Source organism: Anser cygnoides, chromosome 1 (assembly GCF_040182565.1).
Source record: "Anser cygnoides isolate HZ-2024a breed goose chromosome 1, Taihu_goose_T2T_genome, whole genome shotgun sequence".
In the NCBI taxonomy this organism is placed as follows: domain Eukaryota; kingdom Metazoa; phylum Chordata; class Aves; order Anseriformes; family Anatidae; genus Anser; species Anser cygnoides.
In genome coordinates this window covers 111,462,195-111,472,541 of record NC_089873.1, presented here as the reverse complement: position 1 = coordinate 111,472,541, position 10,347 = coordinate 111,462,195, and the positions used below count along the sequence as shown (strand labels likewise).

The 10,347-nt window shown below is 35.8% G+C and overlaps 1 long non-coding RNA gene across 1 annotated transcript; it reads left to right on the top strand.

Moving 5' to 3' along the window:
* The first annotated feature begins 2,429 nt into the window (after positions 1–2,429).
* Positions 2,430–10,021, top strand: LOC125180361 (uncharacterized). Its single transcript, XR_007158835.2, has 4 exons — positions 2,430–3,442; positions 6,337–6,416; positions 7,447–7,642; positions 8,263–10,021. It is a non-coding gene; the product is annotated as an uncharacterized lncRNA (long non-coding RNA).
* Positions 10,022–10,347: the final 326 nt, after the last annotated feature.

Sequence of the window (10,347 nt, the reverse complement as noted above, 5' to 3'; positions counted from 1 at the left end):
TAACTGCTTGAGTGTGCAGTGATTATTTGTCATTCAAATTTAAGACAGAAGAGGAAAGCATTTAGGAGATTTAAATTTTATTCACTACAGTATCTGATGTGCATACGTAATGACTGCCACTGGCCTTTAATGGATTAAAGGTGGGGAATAGGAAATTCAGTGCAGAAACGTATTTATTGCACACCAATATGTAAGAATTCTTGTGAGAAGTTACAGCTTAAAAAGATATATGTAGTTCGCTCATAAACATCGGACACTTGAATTCCACAGCAATATACTTGTTCAGACCCACCAATCAAACATGGATTAGCAGCTCCAGAAGTGTGTATTATGTTAATTCACATAAACTGTGGGGAAAGGAAAAAAAAAAAAAAAAAAGGCTCATTACACCTGGGGAAAAAAAACACTGACTTTCTCAAGTTGTGTATTATATTTACTGGAACGTAGCTTCTTTGTCAAATGCATTGAAATTAAAGCTGCTCTGATTTTACAAATTTAAAAAAAAAATTATACCCTCCCTCATCCTTTCCACCCTAAAATCTTTTGTTAAAAAAAAAAAAAAAGTCTATCAAAAGGTTCAAGAAACAGGGTGGGGAAAAATAATATAACATGCAGGCATCTGTTCAGAGTAGATGTTTTGACCAAACATGGGATCCCTAAGGGCAGAACGATAGGTCACAAAGTCTTCCTCAGGCATGTAGTTTGTTCTCCAAGGCAAGATTTATGATTTTGTCCTGCTCCTCTAACAAGATAATTCCTGTTAACATATCAAGTTTGTGGATGAGGCAAGACCACAGTTCAAATAATCTTCCCTACTCTGCTCTTGTGCCAGGTGAGAGTTGATCCTAGAGACACAGCTTCTCTGCAAGAGGTATGCACATACATCACATTCATGCTGCTTCAGTCAAATTAGCATCAGACCAAACTATGATCAATAGGGCTATTGCAGCATTCTTTGTTTTGTATAAATTTATACATTTGATAACACTAAGTTGATCATGTAAAAACTCCTTATAGAATCAGAGCTTCTCCTAACTCAGTTTTAGGAAGGCAACTGCTGAGATGGAGAAAATGTCCTGAGTGCTTCTGTAACTGCATAGTTCAGTTACTCCAGACAGATTCTTCTTGTGTTTATTTAAGGCCCTTCTACCCTCTAAGCTACTCTGCTGGAGAATGCTTCATTTACACCACGGATGAGGATGGGTTCGCACTGACACATGAGGATGTAAAAGTGTCAGATAGGAGGTAAAATGTAGATGGTGGAATCCCACATGTGATTTGAACAGGTTGGATTAGAGCTGTTTTCCAGGTGAACATACAGCATGAACCCAAAGAAAACCTGGCCTTGCCTGGCTGGACACAAATGGTCAGGACAGTGTTCTGTGCCAATACAACCAGACCTGGCGCGGCAGAACTCATCACATCCCTGTCTGGATCTTGACAGGCCTGCTAAGTCTTGAGGAGGCAATGATACCTTATGCTATCAGCAGCTCTGTCTTAGGAGACTGTGAGTCAGAGCCATGCTTTAAAGCATTCCTTCTCTGCAAGAATTTAGAATAGAAAGCTTTTACTAATGTGAAGATATTTTTGAGGTAAAAGTCAATGAATTCCAGATCTTAATATATATATACATGTACAATAGACATACAATATGTACAACATGTACAATATTATATACAATATATAAGCATGTGTCTACACATTATCCATCTTTGGAACCCTTTTTGCATGCTATCCATACTGTCTGTGACTAGCAAGTAGCAATGAAACCTAATTCTGCTCAGACCGGATTTAATTATTTTCTGTCTTTATGCATAAAAATTTATACTCCCCTGACAATGTGAGACCTTGGTCACCTTTGTATATGAGGAAAAGGTGGGAGAAGACAGTGCAGAGATTCAAATATTTGTACAATATTCTGTCTTATTACAACTTTTACAGCCAAGGAGGAATGCAACATGCATATAGACTCAGGTAAGTACAATGCATAGACTTAATAACATATTCATCAGTTCCTGTTTTGCCCTATGTTTACATGCATTTCAAATTCTGGAAAAGAACTGTTAAACCACTGTGATCTGAACATGTTCAGACAAGTATTTTAGCCTCACATACCTGCCTTGTCGTTCCACTTCTTCACACAAACACAATTCCCATACCCATTTCTTTGAAATATTACTTTAAACCCAATAATCATCTTTTGTAATGAGCAAGAGGTAAGATCACTACAAAGTTTCAAGAGAAAAGATATTTCCATTAACTTTCATTTCCACTTTACCTATTATATTATGCTGTAGAAAGTTAATTAAAACCTTTTAAAGGTGAAGTGGCATTGTCTTGTTCTGTTTATATCTTCCAACTATTCAGATCATTCTAATGGACTCCAAATCATTACTTACATAGCAAATGATGCTAAGTACCTAAAATGATGCTTGATAGCATTAATTTCACTACTGATTATAACAAAATAAACTCCCTTTACAATAGGCTTGCCAATAAATCTAAGAAGATTGAGAAAAGAAAAGCACGTACACTCTCCTTAACATTTTTTTTAGCTAATACATATTTATTTATATTTTTTACCTACACTGTGACCTCTCTGTTAATATCTAATTGTGGCTCTACACCTGAGATAACAATTATCTACCTCTTATGTGATATTTCATATCAATCCATCATCATATTTTGCCAAAATAAAATCAGTTCAATAGATTTTTTTTTTCATATAGGGGTTTCAACAAGACAGTAAATGGCAGATGTAAAGATATACTTAGTGGCATCTGACATTGCAGAAATGAACCCTGAAGTGCTTAACACTAGTACTGAATTCGGAAAACGTGTTGGTTTCCCAAGCCCTTTACCATTGCAAGAGGGGCATTAGATGCTACAGAATGGAAAGAAATGGCACAGAAACAGAAAGAAAACCTGTGTGGAACTTACCCCTGTGAAGTGCTGAGTCCATCAGAGATAGCTCACCTCTCTCCAGAAACTAGGTATTTATTTTGTATCATAGGGAGTATGGGATTGTGCCTGTAGAATAGATTTATAGGTTGTGTTCTGGATATAAACTAGTTTCAAGGTGCAGTGCCTATAAGAATACTGAATAGGAAGGGGGAAGACAGGGAAAATTAGATTAAATTGAGATATGAATTAATACAAAACAACAGGGAAGGTTACAAAGGAATTTTAAGTGAAATCCTCTAGTTTCCCTAGATGACTGAGGAAAAGTCATCAGCTCTACAAAATGAGATGACAACGACAACAAAAACCCCATAATTTGGGCATATGTAGTGACTTTAAGTAAGATTTGCATTTTAGAAAAAATGGTATAATTGCACAGCTGTTTTAGGCAGTTGTATCAAATGCACTTTAATTACTGTTCCTGGATGAACCAATTTTCGCTGAGGTTTGGAGGTCAGCTGATTCTTCCTCATGTGATTAGGTGAGTTTAGTCATTTGCTAAGGGCTCAGTGCAACCATCTCTCTCAGCACCTCAACTTCCATTTCCTCCCAACTCTCCAACCCAAAACAAAACAAAAGAAACCCAGTGGTGAACTTCAGTCAAAATGGGAAAGAGATAACAACTTAGGGGAAAAAAAAAAAAAAAAGGTTTTATGACAGGGTGGATGGCCTAACATACAAAGACAAGGTGTGAGGAAGCTTTCCACAGTGGTAGAAAAAAGCTTTCAAAATTGCTGGTCAGAAAGGAGAGTGTGCTTAGGTTCCTTCTGCGCTGTTGCCTTGTGAAGCTGAGAGGCTAATGGTAATGACTTTTTAAAATGAAGGAAGCTATAATTGAATCTGCTAAGAGTTAGTATGAGAGTGAGACTGAGGGGAAAAGAGATATATCAAGGTAAAAGGTAATATCTAGTTTTGAATTCCTCTTTGTGTCTGGTCACTGGTGGCCTGTGACATTGTTATATGTAACCTACTCAAAAAATTATCTTCAGGTGAAGCATATTGAGCAGAGGACTGGCTGTAGATCTCTTCCATAGTCCTCTTCATAGCTTCACATTTTGTGGTAGAGAAAAGTTACTGTTTCCTCTGTTCTTTTATTGTAAAACTATTTTTTATCTTAATAGCTGTGAATATTGTAGACCAAGAGAATAGGTCCAAGGAAACTAAGGTAGAAAGTGATGTTCATTTCAGGAAGGTGGAATACTATTGTTAGTGACAACTAAGTTTCTCAAAATATGTGCATGACTGATTATTCAACTTTTTGTTTTTATAGAGTGGTAAATCAGGCTACCCCCTAACTGTAGGGATAATGAGGCTCATCCTGATTAATCTGTGACAGAGGTCAAAATGGGAACAAGGGTTTCTATTTTATGGTTTCTATTTTTCTCTTCTTCCATAAACATTTAATCAGCAGAAAGTTTAATGAAACCATAACCTTAATCTCTCTAATCCATCTCTCAGAAAAAGGAAAGATCAATTTCACAAGGTAAACTGGTAGGGTGTATTTTAGCAAGTGATATAGAAAGCTGAAACTGACCACATCTTAAGCAGAAGGAAAAACTGGCTGAATGACAGCTTGTCTTCCAATGTACTTATGCTCTTTTGTTGTAAGTTCATAAACCATGAACTACAATTAAAAGTTATAAGGCAGATCAAATAATTTTAAAATCACAAAAAGTATTTTTTTTTTTCTTAGATTTAAAAATATAGCTTAAAATTCTTTTGGAATATGCTGATTGACAAATTGAGCTTAAGTAACAATCACAGGTAAAAGAAGGGTCTAACAGGTATTTTCTGCTCCTGAATAATATCCCTAGATTAATTTGTGTGAGGAGTTTTTTTGGTGGCATATTTTTAAAGTGTCTGTGTTAAAGCTGATCTTGTCAAATTAATTCTCCAAAAAGAAAAACATGGACATCACATTTTTGATATCAATTTAATATCTTTGCAATTTAGTTGCGCTTTACTGTTCTTACTGTGAACTGGAACCTGAGTAAATTAGGAGGCATACAATTAATCCACTGACTTTAAGAGACAGAGAGAGGGTTATTCATATCCTTATTCCTACTATAAGTTCCTTTTGTGTTTTGATTATCTAATCCCTATTAAAATATGAGTTCTTAAGAATAGCAAGATTCCTAACAGCAACAACAAGTCCAGTACCTACAAAAAAATAAAAATAAAATAAAAATTGGCTGATTTGAATAAGTGTGGTGTACTTTAAAAGAAGATATTGAGGACTTCAGACTTGCTTATGTTCTTGTACATTAGTTTCACAGAACAAACAGAAACAAAACAACTGGAAGTAAAGCATCCTGATTGTACAGGATAGCTTCAAAGGATATCTTGGCCATTTTCCCCTCTCCAGTGCAGTGACATCAAGGAAATAGCATTGCTCTTGGAGAGTCTGTTTTCTCTGAAGAGTTTGTGGCCTGGAACAGAATTGTGCACTCAAGTGATAACTAATAGCAGTGAGTGGTGAAAACATTTTACATAACTCAAAAACAAATGGAATTACAAAAGGATATGAACTAATAATGCAGAGGAGAAGAGGGTGGAGAAAAGGAAATTGTGTAGACAAAAATTGAAGCTTACATAAGAGCTCAGTCCTGGGCCAGACTAAAGGTCTGTCTAGTTCAGTGTCATATCTTCAGCACTGGTTACTACCAAATGCCTAAGAAAGTGTATGTGTAAACCAGGTGCACAGAGAGTATTTCATGTCTGGAATTGTTAAACAGCTCCATGTTAAACAGCTAATAGTGTAAGACCTTTATGCATCAGAAATTGCATTTAGCAAAATACTCACTAGCTACTGATGGACCCATCCTCTACAAATCTAAACCTTTGAATCTTTAACACTGTTTGCTACAGCATGTTGTGAAGGCCACAGATTCCCCAAACTAATTATATGCTTATGGTAGATGATTCTCTCAAAGCTTTTAATGAAAGGCCATGGTGGAGACTGCGTGACAATTCAGGTCTGCCTTCACCTGTTCAAGCCTGTACTAGATGACTGCTTCAAAAGATTTAATAGACATGTGAGACACATCCAGTATTACTGCTAGAGTTATTTTCTTAGTATTCTTGGATTATTCACCGTGCACTAAAAATGTTATGTATCAGTATAACATTCTGTCCCACACTTTTATTTTTTTTTCCTGGCTATTTCATTTGGGAAAACCTGTAACATCCCTTATTTTATTTTTAAATTTCAGAATGCTTGGTCATGGTATAAGTAAGTTGCAATGCAGTCAGGCATTTGAAAATGTTTTTATTATACTTAACATTGAACCCCACTACAGAAGCTACAGCTGATGTCACCTTACCATAAAAAATACTTCCATTGACACCTTGTGATCTTTCTCGTCTACCTCACAGAGCTGGATCTGCAGTCTGCAGTATTAGGGAAGTACACTGGTATAATAAGGTTGCTTGAAGAGTACTACAGAGGTTTACAGGTAGGATTTATCTAACAGTTTTCCCATGAGAATTATGAGTACAAGAGCCAACTGTGTAATACTGACCACAGGCTGCTCTGCACTGGACTTCAAGCAGAAAATTTACTTTTTGCATTGGTCCATGATGGGTGACATTTGGTAAAACTGTTAGCTGCTTGCTTGCTTACAGAAACACATTTCAGCAAAATGCATTTAACAATTATGTTATACACATCTTACATAGTGACATGCTTAAAAGCCATATTCAACCAAAAGTTTTGAATGGGGTCTTTTTCTATACCTGCTAGTACAGTAAAGATTTCTGAATTAGCCTATTTCAGGACAAAGAATTGTAGCCCTAAAAATTGTGATAATGAATGCTATGAGATATATCAGACGTATGACAGAACTTTTTTTTTTTTTTTAATTTGAAGGTATTCATTTGCTATAAAGAATTGTGAGTGGTTAAGTAAATGTGAATAACTTTGAAATAGTCTTATGAAACTTTTTAATGAACCATTTATTCCATTAAATTATTTTGAATAGCTACATACTCTGTAACAGGTTGTCTTTGTGGACTGCTTCCCATATAGACTCACAAGTAAACTATACACATGGTCTATGTCTGACTATTGTTGAACTCAGGCGAAGAGCAAATCTAGATGAAAGAAGTAAAAACTATTAAAAAATATCATTAAATAATAAAGTCTCAGCCACATATGTGTGCACTTTAGAGCATTAGTAGTGGCCTGTGTAGGTCACTGTTTCACATTTGCTGGCAGATAGAAAAAAGACATAATGTAACAGATCATCCCTACACTTTCAACACTTTTTAAAATTCAAAATGCCTTTGAAAACTTTCTGATAGTGTTTTCCCTGTAATGTTCCCTGCTTTAAATGGTGTTATCAGGACTGTGTTCATTCAATAGTCTGTTCTCAGATACTCTTAATGAAAGGATTAAATATACCGTTGAATTCAAAGGCTGCTTTCATACAATAAAAGCTTTAGCTCATTTGCCTGAAGATATTAATTATCTTTCCCTATTGGCAGAATGTAGTACAGCGAGGATGATGACTGCTGGGCATTGTATAAGGTGATGTTGGGGCTGCCCCATGCCGGCCTCAGCCGGCCCCAGCCGGCTCCAACGGCCCCACTCCAAGGCAGAGCCGGGCCCCACAGCCAAGATGGTGGCACCTCGGAGGCAGCCTGGAGAAGAGAGGACACTGCACAGCAGAGAGCAGTGAGGGTGAGGGAAGGTGCTGTTTTAATTTGTCTTTATTTCTGACTATTGATAAATATTTGATTAATAAATTTGAGTCTGTCTTGCCTGTGACAGTAATTGGTACGCAATATCCGTGTCTTTATGTCAACCTATGAGATGATAATCCATCACCATTTTGAACTTCAAGTGTGGTGGCTTTGGAGGTGATTAGAAGTGTTAAGATACTTCAAAAACATGTGTGCATGAAAACAGTATTTCCAATTCTGTCCTAAACAATGTGATTGAAAACCTTATCAGAAAGACATTTCAATATCTCCAGACCTGCTTTGCGGACCAACAATATGCTTATATGCTTTACTTTGGATAAAAGTCAGATAAGAACCCATTTTGAGATATTTTTTATAACAGAGCTGATGTGTTTTGCAATTTGACTGTTGCTGAAATGCTTCATATGAAGATCAAAAAAGCTAATGTTTCTGTATGAATGCTTGTGGCTTTTTTCTGATTTAAAATGATTTTTAATGGAATTTCTAGAACTCTCTTCTGAATGAAAAAAAAAAAACAACCTTATTTATTTATTTCTAATATGAAGGGCAAGCAGGGCTCTTACACTGGTTCAACATTTGCACTCTGTTTATAAACAGGGTTGAGGATAATCCATCATCGTCCTGAACTTCAAAATGACGACATCTGGACTACATCCTCACAATGGTGTAGCACTGACACTTCAAACAAACTCTGAAAATGGTTAAAAAAAGAAGCACTACTTACAACCATCTCACGAGGATGATCATCTGTGGGCAAACAAAAGACTAAAAGACTCATTTTTGCTGGAAACATTTGAAGTTCCTTTATTTTTTTTTTCTTTCTTCCCTTTTCCTGGCTTTAACTTATTGAACTTTTTAGTTAAGGCAGCCTGAAGGCACTAAATTACAGATGGTGCTCACTCATTCTAAAATTGAAACCTTCCTCTTTCAAAAGGTAATTGTTTCCAGTCGATACATGCAACATGAATTGGATAAGTCAATCATTTCTTGAATGAAAATAGCTCTTATATTCTTGCAAAGTCAAACTCTGTCAAAGGATCTCTCTGTCCTAAGAAAAGAGATTGCATGCTATTTCCTTCCCTTATGATCTAACTTTCTCAACCCCCCTCTATAGTACCTTTGGCAGAAACAAGTAAAAGTAACAAATGTTCCTTTTTATTTATAGTCTATGAATGTAAAAATAAAATTGGAAAAAAGTAGATTATATATTTGAAAACAAAAATGTAGCCTCAATATTAAATTATCCTTTTTTTGTTTTTGGTTTTGTTTTGTTAATGACTGCTCATAGAGGATTAGAGGTAGTAGCCTTTTTTGAAACCTGCAGTATTTTGAACTGCAAGTCACATAGTAACTACAAGAATATGTAAACAGTATCATACGTATCATACCATTATTATACAATGCACTTGGTTATATATTTAACCTACATAAATAAATAAATATTTGAAGAAACGCAATTACAGTTGGAAAAAAAAAAAAGAAGAAGAAGAAGAAGGGTTCATTCTGTAACTGTTGATAAGCTTCTTGAAAGTATGCACATTTATGGGGGTCTTCTAATTATTTTGCAGCTTCAGATCTTGAATAGGAAACTGTGCTTTTTATCTTTACTGTTTAAAACAGATGTGAACATAGACCTTAAAGGGAAATAATGAACTGTGCCTTTTCTTAGTGAGTTTCATTAATATATGCTGATAATAAAGGCATGCTGAGGTTCAGGAGTCCTGCATCTTATTTCAGCTCTAAGAAAAATATACATCAGGGTTACAAATTCTTCTATGTCTGAATAACCCCTCGCTCAGTTTCCTGCTCTCATTGGCTGCTTCTCCCTTCTCTGTCCCATATCCTGGACTCCTAATTTCTTGTCCCTGTTTGCCCTTTTGAAAACAATAACCACAACAAAATAGGATTAACAACTTTTATTTGAACTTTTATTTGTGTCTTTAAATTCACATTTTTGAGCTATTTTAGAGCATTTTTCTTTCAAGTAGAAAAGCTGCTGTGAATACATACTTGCAAGTAATGAAGTAGCATTGCACACAAGCTCTCAGAATAGTTTCTGCCTGTGTTTCTGTAACTGAGATATGAACATCAAGGCCTGAATACCTGGTGATTAATTTGAATCATCCAAGTGAGCTGTACTCAGTCAATAGCCATGTTTGCTTTATTCAGGAACAAACATACTTCATCTTATTCCTGCTCCAATGAAAATAAACTTATTTCCTACTGTCCATTTGCACCGTTGTTTACTTTAGCTGAATCAGATAACAGTTACAGTTTAAGACACATGAAATTAGCAGCAGCTCCCTAAAAAATCTGCTCCTTATGGTTAGCTTGCCAGTTTCAGGGGAGCCATGTTGGCCTAATGCTCAGTCATTAGTGAAGTCAGTGAAGACTCATGCTTGTTTTTCAAGGGGAGGCAAGGAGGGAAGACTATTTTATGCACATCAATTGGCCCTATGTACATCTTTTTAAAATTATTATAAAATGTTCAAAATAAAACATAAAATCTAGCTTTCCAGTAGAATGGGGGAAAAAAAACACCTTGTCACCTTTAAAAAAAAAAAAAAAGAGGAAAGAATGGGCTATGTGCAGAGACTGGCATGCTTTAAGAAAGCTTAGCCTCTGGGCTGCACAAGGAAGGCCTTGGTGCTACACTTTTTTTTTTCCTTTTTTTTTTCTTTT